Here is a 20,428-nt window from a genome sequence, read left to right as displayed (position 1 = left end):
CTCACATTGTTTCAAAAATAGTAAAAATACTGAAGCACAAAAATATTATTTCTGTCACTTAAAAATTATTTTAAATATGATTTATTTCATCTCATCCTTTTCTGTTTCTATTTTTAATGTGCTTTGTTACATATATATTACATATATGTAATATATATGTTACATATATATGTAATATATATATAGCAGTACACTCATATGAAGTAAGTATACATTTTAGGAAGAGTTGGCTAACTTGTTTTATCTAATGGAGTGCCTCCAGGATTCAAGTTGGAGGTAAAAGTTTAAAATAGCCTCATGGTCCGCTTTGAACACTTCTGCAGAGTGTCCTTACCTCTGTTTATAAAAGTGAAATCAAGTTACAGTGCATTTAAAGGACAGCCTTTGAGCCTTGAGAAGAATGCAGGACATCACGGAAGTTCAGCACAGAGAGTATGTTTACAGTATTTGTTGCCAGGTAGGTGGAATGTGGGCCTTAGTGAGTGATGACAGATACAGGATGAGGAAATAAATAATTGTAACAGGTAAATCCTCTCCACTATACTAACAGTATAAGCCATGCATGGCCTCAGACTTTCCTTATGTATGTGGACAAGATCCAGAAAAAGCATTTACTATACAAAGATATGATTATTGTTGAGAATGTGTTATGATTAGATTGACTCAGCAAATCTGCCAGAGAGCAAGTCTTTTATGCACGTCTTTGGTAATGGAATTTTCCCTGATAAAATTTTCCCTTTGATAAAGTGGTTTGTTAAGCAAATAAATAATATAAAGGGAGCCTTCTTTTAAAAAAAAATTTAGAGGACATATTCTATTAAATCAATTAATACGTCTATTCAGAATTATTCTTATCTAAAAGAAAAGAATTATTCCTATCTAATTATTAAAATACAAGATTCCTTAGCACAGTGGCTAACTTTTGATGAGGACTCACAGTAAGAAATGTGTTTTACATCCTATCCCAATACACACATGAATATGCAAATGAAAAGGATTTCACAAAACAATTTTTCCCTTATGTAGAACATAATCGAGCATATCTATTTTTCACTTTTTTTAAATTCTAGTCACACCTTCCTGAATTGGTTTCCCTTTCCACTAATTAGTCTACACCTGCAATTTGAAACACACTGCTCTCATATCTACAGCCTAGCTCAGCATCCCCTGACCACGGTGTTATTCTGCATATCTGAAGTAACACGATCGTATTTCTTCTTGCTTAATATTATGTTATTTTACACTTTTTAAAATTCAGACAGGGTTTCCCTCCAGATATGAGTAAGTTTGCAAAATTTTCCCTGTTCCTGAAGGGCCTTTATGGAGACCTCAGAGTCCAGGGTTTGTGCTTGGGGGCCAGAGGGTGTGTGCCCAGGTGATGAGGCCAGAAAGGTCCACAAAGGTGCATAGCCTCCTGGTTGAGGGTCGGAAACACCACAGCATGACCATGATGGTAAAAGGTACATAAAAGACACCTGTAGCACTTGCTAAGTACCAGGCACTATTGTAAGCCCTTTATGTATATCACCATTTATTCCTCTAACAATAAGGTAAAGACCATGTCAACCCCATTTTATGGATGAAGAAAAAAAAGGGTAATTCTGCCACAGTAAGTACTTAGTAAGAAGTCTAACAGATTTGAACTGGGGTTCTCACCTCTAAGAGTCATGCTCTTTCTTAATCACTATGCTGTTTATCTCTAGATCTTATCTGAAACCCTTCATGTTTACATATTAACATTTTTTAACCTATCTGCGGTTCAACAAAACTTGTCCATGGGTTAAATGTAGCCCCTAAGCTGGCAATCTGTAGGCTCTGCCTTAGGGAAACAAAAGAAGGGAGAGCCCAACACCGAGGAGCGCAGCCCCAGGAGTCCCAAGATGGGACTCATTCCTGCCTCTGTCTTGCTGTGAACTTTTGAGTAAAGTATGTTGCCTTTGTGGGCTTCAGCATCTTTACCTTAAAAACAAGATTCTTGAGGCAGATGTTCTCTAAAGACCTGCCTCTTCCAACGTTCTGTGAGTCTGGGGCACTGAGGAGAAAAGGAAGCCCAAATGTCTGAGGAAGAGATGTCTAACCAAGGAAGTGCCAGGGAGATAGGAACAGGGGAGAAGCAATGCAATGAGGGGAAGAAGAGCAGAGAAAGAAAAGACCAACAGTGAGAAAAGGTTTGTGGCTGTTGAAATTGGATTAATGAGCCCTTCTAGGATCCTATGAAAGAAAGTAAAATGTTGCAAATCAGATTATAGTTGAGAAATACTTACATGACTCTTTTTTCTTTAAAATAAGGTGGGGAAGAAAGACAACAGACAGATAATAAAGACATGACATGAGTGTGCAGCAGAAAATGTCAAACACAACCTTTGCCGCTTAACTGAGAAATTGGCAGGGGGTGGGGGGATTTGGACATGGAGATTGCAGCAAGTAGAACAAGAATCTACAACAAGATCCTGGGCAATCTCAGAAAAGCAGTGTGCCTTTCTGGCTCAGAATTAGGATCTGAAGATACTCCACACATGACCAAAATAACTCCTGTCACTGAGTCATCCATTCTGAATTGCTAGATTTTTCCTCAGAAATGCTTTTAGCAAGATAGAAATAAATTTGCATGCTCAAAATAAGCCATGAAATTCCTAACACTGAATTCATCCTGAAAATTATTTGGCTTTTTGAAATCCATCAATCTGTAAATGTTTTGAAGAGAGCTGCCTAAAAACTAGGAGTCCCGCAGATGATCTGCAGACATCCCTCAACTGCCCGTGGAAGCCTATCCCACCACCTTCTGGGAACAGAGCAACCTTGAAACATATCTTTAAAATCCTGACAGGAAATGAATCTCCTGTGAGAACTAGCACCCTTGATTTTGTACATAAATTCAACCAGTTTTCTTTTTCATCATGGCTTTTGCTTAGAATAGTCACAGGGGTACTAAATTAAAATGCAGTTCTCACACCCTACCGTTAGGAGATAGCAGTTTTTACTCTTACCAGGCATAGTGCAGGTAGAAGTTTCTGGCTAAGTCTGCTGCCAGAAATGCATTAACCTGAGGTCCAAAGACACATGAAAGTGCACCAGACCTTGACAAAGGCCAGAGATGCCAAGTTCTGTCACTTACAACTTCACCACTGACAGCACTCCCATATTTGAGAAGTGAAAATTCCCCATCCTGGGGGAGACATTTTTTAAACCCAAGATGTCTTAGGATCTTCCTTTTTTCTCAATTATTAGACTTTATTCCAATGTTGTGTGCCAACCTTCATGTTTTCCTCCTAGTCATCATCATTGAGAAACTGCTATGTTCCAGGAACATTTCTTTTTACTGAAGACACAAAAGCCCACTCTCATGAAACTTATGTACTATTTGGACAGACAATAAACCGACAAATAAATTATATAAAATTGTTAAGAGATAAAATTTCCAGGGGGAAAGAAAGAAAAAGAATAGGGTAAGGGAGTGATCAGAATGTTGAGGGCACTGCAATTTTGAATAAGATTGTCCAATGAGCCTCGTAAAGGCAGATTTGAGCAAGAACTTTAAGAAATTAAGGGATTCATTCGGCAGGGGATTCCAGGCAAAGGCAATAGCAAGTGCAAGGGCGCTAAAGTAGAAATGTGTTTGGTTAGGGTGGAAATCAGTTAGGAGGCCAGGGTGGCTGGAGCAGAGTCTGTCGGTTATACGATAAAGTGAAGCAGGCCAAAGTTACAGGGAATCTTTAAGACACTGTGAAGACTGATTGTACTCTGGATGAAATGGGAATTATTAGAGGGTCATGAGTAAAGTGACATGACTGACTTATCTTTTTTTAAAAATTAGATTTATTGCAATTTATTAGATTGCTAGATCAGATACAAAACTGGTTAATCTCCAAAAGAGGTATAAACAATAATCTTGGGGTTCCAATGCAAAGACATTACTTATATTTCTACTGAACAAAATCTACAACAAAGAGTTGATGTTATTGTCTCTGGAATGCATGTTTTTCATGTTTTTGTCTTAAAACCCAAACAAGCAGGGACACCTGGGTGGCTCAGTTGGTTGAGCTTCCGGCTCTTGGTTTCAGCTCAGGTCATGATCTCATGGGTTGGGGGATCGAGCCCCACATCAGGCTCTGCACTCAGTGGGGAATCTGCTTGAAAGATTCTCTCCCTCTGCCTCTTCCTCCACTCATGCTTTCTCTTTCTCTAGCTCTCTCTCTCTCAAATAAATAATCTTTAAAAAAACAAGCAAACACAGTTTGAGTTTGACAAAACTAGCAAATAGGTGTGGTAAGACATTCACGTTCTTATACTGTCTTTTGATGCATGAATATGCATAAATAAATAAATAAAATAAAATTTTATTTATGTGAAATAAATATTCACATTCTTATACTGTCTTTTGATGCATGAATACCTCACTTATGGTAGGAAAAAACTCTATTGGTTTAGACAAAGTGGGGTCTATTGTAGGTTAATAATTTTAAGACAATTGACCAGGTGTTCATAGTAAATGTTGACTCAAGAGGGAAAACTATCATTTCCCCAGTGTTACATGTAGTAGTCACATGCTTATGTGTTTTGATGCAGGAACCATGTTTTGTTAACTTCCATTCCTAGCACCTGGAAGCACAAAATAGACCTTCAATGGACGTATTAGTCTTTGTTCTCCAAATGAAATTTTCTTCATGTCACCTGTTTTGGAGTTAGCAATTTAAGCCTTTGGCTCTCTGGGATCTGGTGTCAGGCTAACTCAGCCTTGGTGTCAGGCTTCATGGGCAGCTTGTGTATACAAGGGAGAGAGTAAATAGCAGTGGGTGGAGGCTCAGCTGCACCCCAGGTCAAGATTAATTTGTCTTATAAATATGCATTTACCTAAAAGATGGCAGAATTCAGTCTTGACCTCTTGACCAAGTCCAGTTCCTCATCTATAAATTGGGAAGGATACTATTACCTATATCATAGAGTCATTATGAAGATTAATTTATCTAATAAATATCTATTTATGTAGTAGATGGCAGAGTTAAGTCTTGAACTTGACTAGTTCAGTACTTTCCCATCCTATCTTTGTCTGTACTGTCCTTGCCAAGTTTTGTTGTGTTGCCTTTGATAAAAGTTCCAATTAGAAACAGTCACAGCGGGCGCCTGGGTGCCTCAGTTGGTTAAGCAACTGCCTTTGGCTCAGGTCATGATCCTGGAGTCCCTGGATCGAGTCCCGCATCGGGCTTCCTGCTCGACAGGGGGTCTGCTTCGTCCTCTGACCCTATCCCCTCTCAGGTGTTCTCTCTCTCTCATTCTCTCTCTCTCAAATAAATAAATAAAATCTTTAAAAAAAAAAAAGAGAGAAACAGTCATAGCAAGCTGATTAGTATTTTTTCAGATGCTAGCCAATGCCTTCCTTCCAGCCAAGCTTCCTATGCAGACTTAATGAGTATGTTCCTTGTGCTGTCATTTAGGTAATTGACTGAAATGTCAAAAAATACAGACACAGGGCCACCTATGGCCATAGTTCTTTCAGTCTAAATGGTCACACTTTGGATGATGAGTTGTGTGATGTAGGTGGTTCTCTATTAAGGAACTAGATTAAAACTAAAAACTTATTTCTTATACGCCACTGCTGACTTGCTTTTTTAAAGAATCTCTTTAAATGTTATATTGAGAAAAGACTGTAGGCAATCAAGAGCTGAAAAAAAGAGACCAATTAGAGGATGTCACAAAAATTCAGGTGAGGGATGATGCAAAATGAACTGATGATAGCAGTGAAGGTGGTGTTTGTTGAGGGTATACATGCACAGAGATTTACTAATAGATCAGATTTTGAGTGTGGGAGAAAGAGAATTATCTAGAAAGGCTTCAGTGCTTCTGACCTGAAATACTGGAGAGATGGCATTGCCATTAACAGAGAGGTCAACTCTCTACCAAATGTGTAGCAGTTAAAAGCTGTCCATCACCTGTACCCTACAGGTGCTCTTGACAGATCTGAGTGGTATACCTCTATGGCTGCCACAAGGTTTGAGGAGAGCAGAGGTGTGAAATGCTCATCTGGAATAGAGGGCAATGAAAGGCCAAGAAAATACATTTGGTTTCTCAGTCAGCATTAAGGGCCTCTTGATAGTCATGGTCCTGACTCAAGTGGCTGTATTTTGCTCAGGTGTATGCACTTGCTCAGATTCAGGTGCAGAGCAGACAGAAAATTGGATTTAATCAGGGTTGCAGTTCTGACAAATGAATAAAATGAAACAAGAGAGGGGCTCCAGGTATTTGAGGCTGTATGCATAAGAGTAATTAACATGGAATTTAATTTACATAAAGAGGAAAATAAAGGCGGGGCGCCTGGGTGGCTCAGTTGGTTGAGCGACTGCCTTCGGCTCAGGTCATGATCCTGGAGTCCTGGGATCGAGTCCCGCATCGGGCTCCCTGCTCGGCGGGGAGCCTGCTTCTGCCTCTGACCCTCCCTCCTCTCATGTGCTCTCTCTCTCTCTCATTCTCTCTCTCAAATAAATAAATAAAATCTTTAAAAAAAAAAAAGAGGAAAATAAAGGCATGGAGAGCAATAAACAGTGAAAAGGCAGAAGAATCACACTGAAATCCATGCTAGGATCAAGGGTTAGATGAAATTTGAGTACCAGAGAGAGTGAGCTAGAAATATAAGGCACTAGAGGGAGTGATCAGAAGGTGGGATATATAAAATTAAGATTATAAAGTGGTTGTAGTTATTGGAAATAATAAGGCCTAGGATAGTACCTAGAAAATGAATAGTTAAGGTAAAGTAGAAGGCAATATCATCAGGGAAGAAGAGTTCCAGAAGTGGAAAAGGCAAAATGTTGGAGGGATTATTTATACATGTATTGAAATCAACAAGGATTAAGCTAGGACTAGAATTGAAGAGAATAGTAAAAAACCATTAGCTAAAATAATCCAGAAATGATTGACTCTAGGAGCAGGAGATGAAGGATGGTAGGACAATACAGCCTAATAACATGAGAATCAAGGTTTAAAGGGTTTAGGGAGAACAAAAAGCAAATGGTCTGACAATGGCAATAAGAAGCAAGAGGGATATCTAACTCACTTCTAGGCCCAATGGGAAGAAAACAACCATCCCAAATGGAAAGAGCTACAGGGAAGGTAGGAACCTCAGAGGAGATCTTGGTTTTGGTAAGAGCAGGAAGGTGAACAAGACTGTATTGTTCCACGGCCAGTCAAGAGAAGAAAGCCCACACCAGGAAGTCCTTTTATTTGAAGAACTGATTACAAAAGTATTGGAAGAGGTAAAAAGCCCAGGGTATAATAAAGAAACTCAGAGATCAACAGGAGTAGTCCTCTCTCACTGATTTGGCTGGAGAGCCAGGAGGAGGTGATGGTACCAGAGCCAAGGAACTGGGCCCCTGGCAGGAACTGAAACAAATGGACACTGACACTACAGAGAAAGGTCATCCAGAAAAAGCTAGAACCAAAGAGAAGCTGTAGCTTCTGCTGGAGGGGAGAAGAAGATGAGACTGCTCTGGCTTCTCCTTTCCTACCACCCTTTAATGTCCCACCAATGCCTCCTATTGGCTGAACCTAGATAGCAGCCAGTTGACAAGGGAGCTTATGAGAAGTCCTGGCACCCATAAAAGGCATCGTCTATGACTCTCCTCACCACAATATGGTGTGAGAAAGTATGTGAGGCTTCCCAAGTCCCATCTTGGATAATAGTACTATGGAGCTATTTTCTCTGCCATCTCACCACCTTCCCAGAACTCTAAAGAAAGCTGAGGTATAGCCCTTTCTGCTCTCAGATCCTACACACTATCTGGCTGTTGCCAAAGCCCAAGTCTTGGCCCACAGCTGGACACAGAACCCTTCTCAGGAACCCAATCTTTCCTGCCTTTCCCCATCCATCTTTTTTTTTTTTTAAAGATTTATTTATTTTAGAGAGAGAGTGTGTGTGAGGATGGGGAGTAGGAGCAGAGGGAGAAAGAGAGAAACCCAAGCAGACTCTGCACTGAGCACTGGGCTCTATCTCACAACCCTGAGATCACAACCTGAGCCAAAACCAAGAGGCAGAGGCCTAACAAACTGCACCACCCCAACACCCCTCCCCAACCACTTTTATTCTGACAGCCCAAGGAATCCTTAGCAGTGAGGGGGCCAAAGAGTGAGAAGTTCCACTCCTTACTCTTAAAGCTATCTCCATCAAGGTATCGATCTTCATCTAATTCCCAAGGGGGAAACATAATCTCAAAGCTTTCTCCCTCTCCTGAGACGGTGAATATGGGCTATTATGGAGTCAAGGAAGAGACAAAGAGGGGGAAAAAAAGTACCCAAGGCGAAAACAGTAATACTAGCTCATATTTCAAAAATAATATACCCAGAGAAGAAGGCAAGCCAAGCTCAAAATTTTAGAGAGGAAGTTTGGGAATGAAGGAACATTTTGAGATAGAGATGACAATTCAACTAAGTGGCTATATTTTCTTATCAATTTCCATTTTTGTGGATGGTACTTCTCAGTCAGGAAAAAGATGAGGTGCTTTCCAGGGATAAAATAATAGAGTTGGAGAGAGCTTACACAAAAGCAATCAACTGTGCAATCAACTGTGCTAGTCCTCTGCACCATTCTCACATGAATTTCTCACAACAAACGGGTAGGATTGGTGTCATAATTCTCTTTAAGATATGATGAAACTAAGGCAAAGAAAGGTTCAGAATTTGCCCAAAGTCACACAGACCAGAGCGGGTGATGTGAAGGCCAGAGGTGAGTGGACACACGTATTCCCAAAAACTCATAACTTGCTTCTCCTCTCACAACTGAACTTAAAAATAAACTAGTTTTCAAGTGCATAAAATTCTCAATCAATGATAAAATGTTTTTGTGTCATTGACAATAGTTGTTATCGGGCTTGAGAAAGTGAAATCAGGACATGACTCAGCATGAGAAAGTGGGAAGTGGTTCTGTGGGAACATGTTTCCCATGGTAACCCTAGAAGACTCCAATTTTGCTGGAGCTTTAATTCGCTAATTAGCAAAACTTTCTTAGAAATATCTATGTCTCTATCACAAGACTCCTAAGCACAGTACCCTTGGCTCCAGCCCCTCAAGCGGGCCAGCGTGAACACATGCTTCTGCCGAGATTTGCATCCCAGGGTCAAGCTGGATGGGTGGAGGCAGAATATGTTACAAAACAGCAGGAAGAACCAGGGTTGTGTGATTGCTCAGTCTTTGGAGAGCTCCAAAAATCAGGCACAGGAAGCAGAATTCAGCCTTGGAATTTAGAGCAGACTGGAAATCAGGCTGAAGGTCTGAAAGTCAGAGACTGTCCGAAGTAGTACAGAGCTGAAAATAATAGCCTGGTGTGGGGGTGGAGGTGTGGGGGGAGAGCTTGGACTTCCATTCTTTATGGTCAGCGATTGGTATTACCAAAGAAATTATGCTTTAAAGACCATCACCAGTGTGAATATTTCTTTAACTTCTTTGCATTTTTTAATAAAACGGGTCACATCAGGCATATGATTTTGTATCTGATTTTTCATGTCATGTATTATAAATATGTCCTTTCACTTCTCAATCAACAGCAGTCTGGCTTTTTCCACAACTGCATTGCCTGCCCTGGCCCTGACCAAAGAAACCAGTGAGATAATAATTGCTTAATCTATGGCCACCTCCAGTTCTGGTTCACTTGACTTATCTTCCTTAACCCTGCCTTCCTAATCAAACATCCCTCCTCTGACTTCCTCAACATTCCTCTTATCCTGGTGTTCCATCCATCCCTGGCTGCTCCTATTGATCCCCTTCACAATCACTTTCTTCATAAAAATATAGAAGGCAGTCTAGAAACACTTCACTTTAAACACCCCTTCATTTTAAATACTCTTCTTGGACATTCTCTTTTACTGACCATCTCTGCATTTTGACACACAAATTCAAATCTTCAGCCTTGTCTCTCTCCTGAATTTCAGACCCTTAGCTATAATTCAACCTAGATTTTCCACAGACACATTAAACTCAATATGCCCAAAGCAGAATTGACCTCTTCTTCCTTCTCAAATATGAAGATGTCTCCCTTTAAGCTTGGGGATGGATAACGTCACAGTGCCATCTTGCCTCTTCACCCTGGTAACATTAATAAACACATAGCTTCGATTGACCTCAAATACTATGTGGACAGCTTTACAGACCTTGTCTCATTTAATCCTCACAGCTCACTTTATAAGAAAGAAACTGAAGCTTACGAAGGTAAAGGCACTGCTCAAGGATGCTGCCCAGCAAGTGGCAGATTGTCTCCAGAGTCCAGAACCTATAAGCGCTTAGCACCATGCTCTTATAAAAAGACAGTAAGTCCGGGCTTTTGCAAAAGGAATTTTTACTGAGAAACCATGTGAAAAGAAAACAAAACTCAAAATGTAAAAATGAATTAAGAGATGAAGCACATATTGTTTGTTCAGATGTGAGTGTCCACCTGCATCAACCGCTCAGCTTGGCACTCAGCCCTGGTTCTTTCTCCTCACCACAATCCTCTCTTTTGAGTGCTAGACCAAATTAAGCAGACTCCTAGCCCAGGGAAGATGTGGCTTCTAGATTTGGTGGGTTACTCAACTTGTTCCAAATGCTGCTTATTAGAATAATTAGCCTCTACTCTTCGACAGTGCGTTCCTCTTATGTTCTGATTTGGTCCTCTGAGTCCAACCCCATTCCCTATAATAAGGAAAATACTTCTCTACCTTGACACTGAGCTTCAGCTGCTCTGAAACTACCTTCTCCTCCTCTCTCTAGATGAATCAAACCCTGGGAATTCGAATGCTACTACAACTCATTCTTGTATGTGTTATTTGGTACTGAATAATGTCTTTGACTAAGTGATACCAGAAGCTGGTGAGACCCCTAAGCCAACTTCTTGGTCACGGCCTGTCTAGTGGCTTTGTGGCCCAACACCATCAGCCTTCAGCTGATCTGGCTTTGTCAGCTCCACCCACTCACCAACCCACTCCTGCCCCCAGCTCCAAGACCCAGAAGGAGACTTCTTAATGATTCCTTTAGTTTTAAGCCACTGTCCCTCCACTGGTCTTTCTTAGGATTCCTTCTGGTTCTCAACTCATTTGCAGGTCAGTGATCTATGCACTTTGTTTTGTTTATGCAAGCATTTATTAAATACCCACTATTATGCCAACCATTGTGCTTTGAGATTCTGCAAAAGTTCAAGGACAATTAGAAACACTCCCTGCCCTTAGGGAAATGTCAGTCTGTCTGGAGAACCAATAAGCATACAGGTTATGTAAGGAAGTGAACCGAATGCTCAGTGAAGTCTGAGAATGAAACCTCTAAGCTGAAATGTTGGTCTTGTAGCACAGAGATCCTACAAGCTGTACACCTTAAGGTTCCTGAGGACAGAGACTGAATCTCATTCATTATTCTATTTCAACACCTAGCTAGTACCTACCACAGAGCCAGTGCCCAAGAAATCGTTTTAAATGAATAATTGTATCCACTTACAAATTCCAGGTGATCTGAGTTACATTATTTGGGTGTCACAGAGCCAGAACAGATAAATTAGAATACGTTTATATTGTATGCCAGCAGTGTGGTTCATTGGAAAAATTCCAACATCAGGCTGGCCCTGAAATCAGTGAAGCATCTCACACCTCCTGACAACTCCACCTGCCCACATGGCTTAGCCTCAATGAAGTTGTCTTATAGATCCTCCAGTTCAACCAGACACTAGAGCCTTCATGTAGCCTTTGCTTGAATACTCCAGATAGAGAAGATTCACTCCCCTGCAAGGCTCTGTAGAGATCAGACACATTTAGAAATCTTTCTTCGTGGTAAAATAAATCTGTCTTCTTGAAACCTCTGTCAAGATGCCCTAGTTTTATGCCCTAGTTTATACAAAAACAATGAATCGTGGATCACTACATCAAAAACTAGTATGGTGACTAATATAATAAAATAAAATTTAAAAAAAAAAAGATGCCCTAGTTTTAGCCCCTAAAAACACAGAAAACAAATATAAAAACCTCTTCACAGAATAACCCCTCAGATAGTTGAAGACTGAAGCTCATTTGAACCTTTTCTTAGGCTTACTAAAAATATCCTCAATATGACAACTAGCCCTCACACTCCAAGCCCCCTCACTGCTCTGACTAGTTTCCATTTAACACTCTTATTTATTTACATCTCATTTTAAGTGTAGTATACAGAACAAAAAATAGTATTCCAATACCACCTGACCAACATGAAGACAACAAATATTATCACCTTCTCTATTCTAGATATATCTTAATGTAGCCTGTGATATTAAATTTTTATTGTAGTCATAGCACACTGCTCATTTATATTGTGTTTACTGTCAACTAAATTTTTCACATAAGATATCACCAAACTACATTTCCCCACCTGGAGACCTTGTATAGTTGATTTTTTAACCCAAGGACAGGGTTTCCTATTTTTTCCTATTAAATTTTATCTTGGTAGATTCAGCTAATAATTCCACCAGATCTCTTTAGATCCTAACTATCCTTAAACAACTTCAGAATTTCCCCAAGTTTAAATTTATTTGTTTACTAATTCAAAAATATGTAATTTATTGAGTGCTCACTGGGTGCCAGACACCATTCTAAGCACTGGGGACTCAACAGTGAACAAGACAGACAAAACCTCTACTTACATGGAATTCACATTCAAGAATGGTAAGAGGATGGGTAAAGGAAGAAACAGCTAGGAAAAGGGGTATCATAGGTGATAGGACAGAAAATGCCTCTCTGTGCATCTCCAAGAGTAAGCATGCCTTTTATGTAAGAGGCTGATCCTTCTCTCCAAGTGGATAAAAGTACTCTAGGTATGTTCCCTTAACCAGTTGTACTTCTCTGTTGTCAACAGGAAACCTGGCTGTTTGTTGCATTTCCTTGATTTTCCTCCAAGCAATCACTAAGGTGTCCTGAGATAAACTTTCATAACCCCCTTAAGACTATAACTGGCCTGACCTACTTCACTTCACCAGTCTGACATACAAATATAGTTACATCTATTTTTTCTAATATATCACTTTAATCCCAACTAGTTTTCTTATGAGAACTGCATACCAAAGGGGATTCTGAGAGACGCTGCCTTTATAAAGTCCAACAGATGCCTTGAGACTCTTTCTTTAAAATATCAGATTCCTATGTTTACATATCTGAAGGAAATCACTTGTGATTTTTCAAGTAAGTGTAAAATTTCCTCCAAAGGTAGCTTGTTATATCTACCTCTATATTTAGAAGAGGCAAGAATGTTAATTTTTGAAAGACTACTATTTCCATTAGCAGTTAGGAGAGGGGGACATTTCTACACAGAAGACCAACTTGAAAAAGAAAATTACAAAAGGCCTTAAGCATTCCTAGGAATGGGTTTTTAAATTGCTGGCTTATGCACATAGTCAAGATGCAAAAGTAGGTAGAGATAAGGGATCTAGAAGTCTGATCTACTTTTCCAAGAAAAGGGAGGAAATATTCTTTCTCTTTCCTACATCTTCCACTTCCTTTCCCTTTTCACATCACCTTCAAGAATGGGGAGCCAGGGGCACCTGGGTGGCTTAGTCGTTAAGCGTCTGCCTTTGGCTCAGGTCATGATCCCAGGGTCCTGGGATGGAGCCCCACATCAGGCTCCCTGCTCTGCGGGAAGCCTGCTTCTCCCTCTCCCACTCCCCCTGCTTGTGTTCCTTCTCTCACGGTGTCTCTCCCTGTCAAATAAATAAATAAAATCTTCTAAAAAAAAGAAAAAAAAAAAAAGAATGGGAAGCCAAAACTTAGAGGAGAGATACTCGTCTGAACTAGAATAAGCTGAAGAAGCTATGTTAGAAGAGACTGAGCTGGCCACAAATATAAGTCATTTTTAATTTGGTGCCTTCCAAACTCATTCTGACATCTTTCCTCATCCACTGGCAACCCTCCCCATTGCCAGAGAGCCACAGGCAGCCTGCTGGGGAATTTCAGTGACACATTAACAATTTATCTGCCCTTGGCAAAGTACATGCCCACACCCTCCTACCTCCATCTTGCTCAGCCTGGTCCTGGAGGTACCCACAAGGCAATGCCTCCCAATAGAGTCAGTCTTTCACCTATGGTCCCAAGCCCAAGATTCCCCTTCCTGCCCACTTCTGGCATCAATAGATTATCATGCTTTATCTAATCTTGATTATCAGCTCTGGGTCAAAAAAATGAGACCCAGTTTATTTACATCTTAGAAAGGAGTTTGTTATGCAAAATACATCTCTTGGAAATGGGATATGATTTATTAAGCTTAAAATTATCCCACGTCAATTTTGTCCCATCTAGTAATCAAGAGTGAAAATGTAGGAGACCCACATTACTCCGCTAAACACAGGTTTACCCTTAGGTTAGTTTATCAAGTGACTTATATCAATGGCATGGGACTCCATCAAAACAAAGAACCAATGACTTTAGTTTCATGGAATACATCCAAACTCATGAAATTTATAAATATGTACAGTTTTTTGTGTATCAATTATACTTCAACAAAATGGTTTTTAAGGGGAAAAAAGCCATCACTTTAAAAGAAATAAGGTTTGGTCAGCATATCCTTCAGACCCTGATGGGAAGTACAAGACTGCTGATGTACATAATAATAATTATTTTATTTTAATTATTTTTTATTTTAAATTATTATTATTAATTGTCCAGTTTTCCCGACACCATTAATTATTATTAACAGCAGCTAATATATACACATTTGTAATATATTTTACATAGATGATCTCAGGTAACATATGCAACAATCCTAAGAGAGATAACTATTATTGCAATTTCACAAAGTAGGGAATTTGTTTTAATTAATCCTTCAAGTGTCAATGAACTTACTCTAGTGTTTTACTCTTAGAAAGATGGGATTCCCGATCTCATCTGATCTCGGAAGCTAAGCAGGGTCGGGCCTGGTTAGTACTTGGATGGAAGAAAGATGGGATTGGGGCCAGAAAGACTCATAATTAGAGTGGGTGACCCTTTCTTCCACACACCACACCCACAGGCAGCTACCTTCCCAGTCCTGTAGCAGACAGGCCCCATCACGTTCCACACATGGGACCAAATTATTTCACTTTGCTTTCAGCAATTACCTGAAGAGGCATGTGGTTAAAATAGCCTTTTATCATCATTTCTGAACAACTCTCACAATATTGCATTTACAGGATTCTCCACTTAAATAAGCGTCCTTTGGTTGAAACTTCTAGGCAAGAGATACTGCCTCAAACACATTGGTATTGTGGTCTTCCTAGAATAATCATTTATAAGCATGGGTATTTATTAAAACAAAGACTGTGGTATCTGGTAATAAAAGCCAAGGCATCCTTTGGGTAAATACCTAGTAGTGCAACAGCTGGGTCATAGGGTAGTTCTATTTTTAACTTTTTGAGGAACCTCCATACTGTTTTCTGGAGTGGCTTCAGCAGTTTGCATTCCCACCAACGATGCAAGAGAGTTTCCCTTTCTCTGCAACCTTGCCAACACCTGTTGTTTCTTGTGTTGTTAATTTTAGCCATCCTGACAGGTGTGAAATGGTATCTCATCATGGTTTTGATTTGTATTTCCCTGATGATGAGTGATGTTGAGGATCTTTTCATGAGTCTGTTAACCATCTGGATGTCTTCTTTGGAAAAGAGTCTATTCATGTACTCTGCCCATTTCTTAACTGAGTTATTTGTTTTTCTGGATGTTGAGTTTGATAAGTTCTTTGTAGATTTTGGATACTAACCCTTATTGGATATGTTGTTTGCAAATATCTTCTCCTATTCCATAGCCTGCCTTTTAGTTTTGTCAATTGTCTCCTTCACTGTGCAGAAGTTTTTACCTTGATGAAGTCCCAATAGTTCATTTTTGCTTTTGTTTCCCTTGCCTATGGTGATGTGTCTAGTAAGAATTTGCTACAGCTGAGGTCAAAGAGGTCTCTGCCTGTGTTCTCCGCTAGGATTTTGATGGTTTCTGGTCTCACATTAAGGTCTTTCATCCATTTTGAATTTATTTTTGTGTATGGTGTAAGAAAGTGGTCCAGTTTCATTCTTTTGCATGTTGCTGTCCTGTTTTCCCATCACCATTCATTGAAGAGACTGACTACCCTACGATCCAGCAATTGCATTACTAGGCATTGATCCAAAGGATACAAAAATAGTGATTTGAAGGGATGCGTGCACCCCGATGTTTATAGCAGCATTATCAACAATAGCCAAACTTGGAGAGAGTCCAAATGTCCATTGACTGATGTCAAGAAGATGTGGTATATATATATATACACACATATATAGATATATAGATACAGATACACACACATACATACACACACACAATGGAATATTACTCAGCCATCAGAAAGAATGAAATCTTGCCATTTGCAATGACATGGATGGAGCTACGATACATTGCGTTAAGTGAAATAAGTCAGTCAGAGAAAGAAAAATACCATATGATCTCACTCATATGTGGACTTTAAGAAAGAAAACAGATGAACATATGGGAAGGGGGAAAAGGGAAAAAGGAGTTTTTAACAATAGAGAACAAACTGAGGGTTGATGGAGGGAGGTGGGTTGGGCATGGGCTAGATAGGTAATGGGTATTAAAAAGGGCACTTGTGATGAGCACTGGGTGTTGTATGTAAGTGAGGAATTACTGAATGCTACTCCAGAAACCAATATTGCACTGTATGTTAACTACCTAGAGTTTAAATTAAAAAAAAAAAAAGCCAAGGCAAAATATGAGAACTGAATCTCCAGGGACCATGGACAGGATAACCCTGGGCATGTATCCACAAGTGAAATACTACAAAACACACCCAAATCAAACTCTCCTGGGTGGTAATTCTCAAGAGAAGCCAACCTGAAGTGTTTTATTATTGTTTATAATCTGCATGAGAATTTCTGTTACCTGTTATAGTTCATTGAGCTTGTTGATTATTGCCTAACAAGAAAGTGTTCATGGTATAAAGTAGAGAATCAAGGAGTGTTTTCATTTCATAGATGATTGAGAGAGGAAAAAAATAAATGAATAAAAAGAGGAAAGTGGGAAAACCTTCTCAGGAAAGATACTTTATTTCCTCCAGAACTTGATTTCCATCTCCAATCTCCTTGTAAAGGATTAACTTTGAACATACATGCTGCAAAATGAGTGTAAAAGATTTTTAGAGGCATCTGAAAGCAGAGACTTGGCTGAGCAGTCCTTTTCTTTTATTGTGGTAAGAACACTTAATATGAAATCTATCCTCTTAAATGTTTAAGTATACAAGACAATATTGCTGACTCTAGGTACAATGTTGTAAATCAGATGTCTAGAACTTATTCATCTTGCTTAACTAAAACTTTATTCCTGTTGATGAGTAACTCTCCATTTCTCCCTCTCCCCAATCCGTGGCACTCACCATTTTACTGTGATTCCATGAATCTGATTATTTTAGATACTTCATATAAGTGGACTTATGCAGTATTTGTCCTTCTGTGACTGGCTTATTTTATTTAGCATAATGTTCCCAAGGTTCATCCATGTTATCACATATTGCAGAAATTCCTTCTTTTTTAAGGCTGGATGATATTCTATTGTGTATATATGCACACTGTTTTCTTCATCTATTCATCCATCAATGGACATTGAGGCTCTTTCCACATTTAGGCTAATGTGAATAGTGCTACAATAAAATGGGAGTGCTGATATCTCTTTGAAATGATGATTTCCAGTATTTTAAATACCCAAAATTGGTATTGCTGGATCATATGATACTTCTATATTTAATTTTGAGCAACTGCGTACTGTTTTCCATAGCAGCTGTACTGTTTTGTATTCCCACCAACAGTGTGCAAGGGTTCCCATTTCTCTAAACACTTAGAGCCAACACCTGTCTTTGTTTTTTTTGACAATAGCCATCCTGACAGATGTAAGGTGATAGCTCATTGTGGTTTTGATTTGCATTAAATACCAATGGCATTTTTTACAAAAATAGGAAAAAAATTCTAAAATTCAAATGGAATCACAAAAGACCACAACCGACCACATCAATCTTTAAAAAGAAGAACAAAGCAAGAGGCATTGTACTTCCTGATTTCAAAATATATTACACTACAACAACCATACCAAAAACAGTATGGTACTGGCATAAAGACAGATACATAGACCTACGGAAGACAGTAGAGCCCAGACAGAAATCCAAGCATATAGCAACATCAACAAGGGTACACAATAGGGAAAGAATAGTCTCTCCCACAAATGGTGTTGACAGAACTGGATATCCACAGGTAAAAGAATGAAATTGGACCCTAATCTGACATCATATACAAAAATCAACTCAAAATGCATTAAAGACTTAAACATAAGATTTGAAACTGTAAAACTCCTAGAAGGAAACAGGGAAAAACTTCATGATATTGGTCTTAGCAATGATTTCATGAATATGAAATCAAAAACACAGGCAACAAAAGCAAAAATAAACAAGTGGGACTACATCAAACCAAAAAGCTTCTGCACAGCAAAGGAAGCCATCAACAGAGTGAAAAGATGACTTATGGGATGGGAGAAATATTTTCTAACCATGTATCTTATAAGAGGTAAATATCCAAAATATATAAGGAACTCATACAGCTCAGGAGCAAAAACAAACAAAAACCCAGAAATGAAAAAAAAAGGTGGAAGAAACCTGAATAGACATTTCTCAAAAGAAAACAGGCTCTTCTTGCTCCACCTTTTACATTACATTTAGAGGAGTTGTCTGTAGGGTGAAACATTAAGTGGTATTTTAATGTCTGGGGAATCTCTTAGACTTCTGATGATTGTCAGCTCTTTTAAGATAGGAATTTTGTCCATCTTTCTCATGCCCAGGCCTACCACAACACCTGACACCCAGGGAGAGAATAATTATTTGATGAATTTACTACATGAAAAATTAACATCCATCTGGCCCATGACCTCACCCAGTAAGAGGAGAAGCTTGCTAGGGTATAGGGAGTCAGCACAGTAGTAGCAGACCCAGAAGAACTTTCAAGTCCTTTCTGAACATCATAGGGAGGATGCTATTAATTAATAAATCAGCATGACATACTTTTTGCTCTGAAGACAAGGGAAATTATTTTCAAAAAACTTCAGAAAACAGAAAACAAATAATTAAAGTAGCCATGTATATACCAAGAGAAGGTTAAGAGTTAAGTTCTTTACTGCTGACCATGGTTACTGTACATGGGTAATGTGAATACCTGAGGTCAACAGAATATCATTACCAATTTTTTCAGAACTGGTCCAAATAGAAATCAACAAGATCTAGAAATCTAGAAATCTAGACAACTTGTATGTTCTACCTTCTGGAGTAAATCTAGTCTTTTTATTTTATTTCATTCTTAATTTTAAAGAGTGTGATTTTCATCATTCTACCCTTAATGACATTGACAGCTGAAATATATAGCAGTCCTGAGGAAAAAGGGGGACAGATTTCCCTCCACAAGCCTCCTATTTTGAGGAAGACATCTTTTGCTGGAACACAAGCATATATATTTAGAATATGTGGAATTCTCCCTCACTCTACTATTCAAGCAAAAATAAAAACCAGTTAATTCTCCCTTCATGTTTGCCCTTCCTCCCCACTGCCACTGCTACTTTACAAAACCAGTCCTCATTACCTCAGGAATGATTCTGATGAGAAGACTTCTGATTACCTTCTTTTTCCCTCCAGGCTTCTCCCTTAGACTATGTCTGCCTAGATGTAAGTTCCTTAAGGGTAGGTACCATGTTTATTCATTTGTATTCCAAGCACCTTGTACAACCTCTAACACACAGTGAGGCTCCTTTAATGTCTGATGATTGAATGAGTGAACAACTGAGTTTCCTAAATATTACATATTATGGCATTCTTCTGCTCAGATCTCATTAATGGCTGACTAGAGTTTACCTCATCAAAATGTATTTGATCGTCATCATTCACAGATTTCATATTTGTGAATTTGCCTATTCACTAACATTTATTTGTAACACCAAAGTCAGTACTCAGGCACTTTAAAAATTGTTCATGGACATGCACAGAACAACAAAAATTTGAGTCATCCATCATTATGTTTCCAGCTGAGTTTGAACAAGGTGACACTCTGCCTTCTTATTTCAGCTCTCAGACTGTGAACAAGTGTCCTTTTTGTAGTCTATATGGTGCCATGTTTTTCACATTTTTATGCTGTTTTATGATGATGATTTTGTTGTTTAAAATGGGTCCCAGGCATAGCTGGGAAGTGCCATCTAGTGTTCCTAAGCATGAGGACACTGTGATGTACCATATGAAGAAGAGACATGTATTAGGTAATCCCTGTTCAGTACGAGCTATTGGCCATGAGTTCAGTGTTAATGAATCAACTACATATATTAACTATAATGTCTGTCTTTAAGCAGAAATGCATATAAAACAATCTTATGTATTGATCAGCTAAAGAAAATATAACCAGAGGCTCACGGAAACTTAACATTGTATTTCCCCTATG

Source organism: Neomonachus schauinslandi, chromosome 1, assembly GCF_002201575.2.
Source record: "Neomonachus schauinslandi chromosome 1, ASM220157v2, whole genome shotgun sequence".
Taxonomy (NCBI): Eukaryota; Metazoa; Chordata; class Mammalia; order Carnivora; family Phocidae; genus Neomonachus; species Neomonachus schauinslandi.
This window is presented reverse-complemented; position numbering follows the sequence as displayed.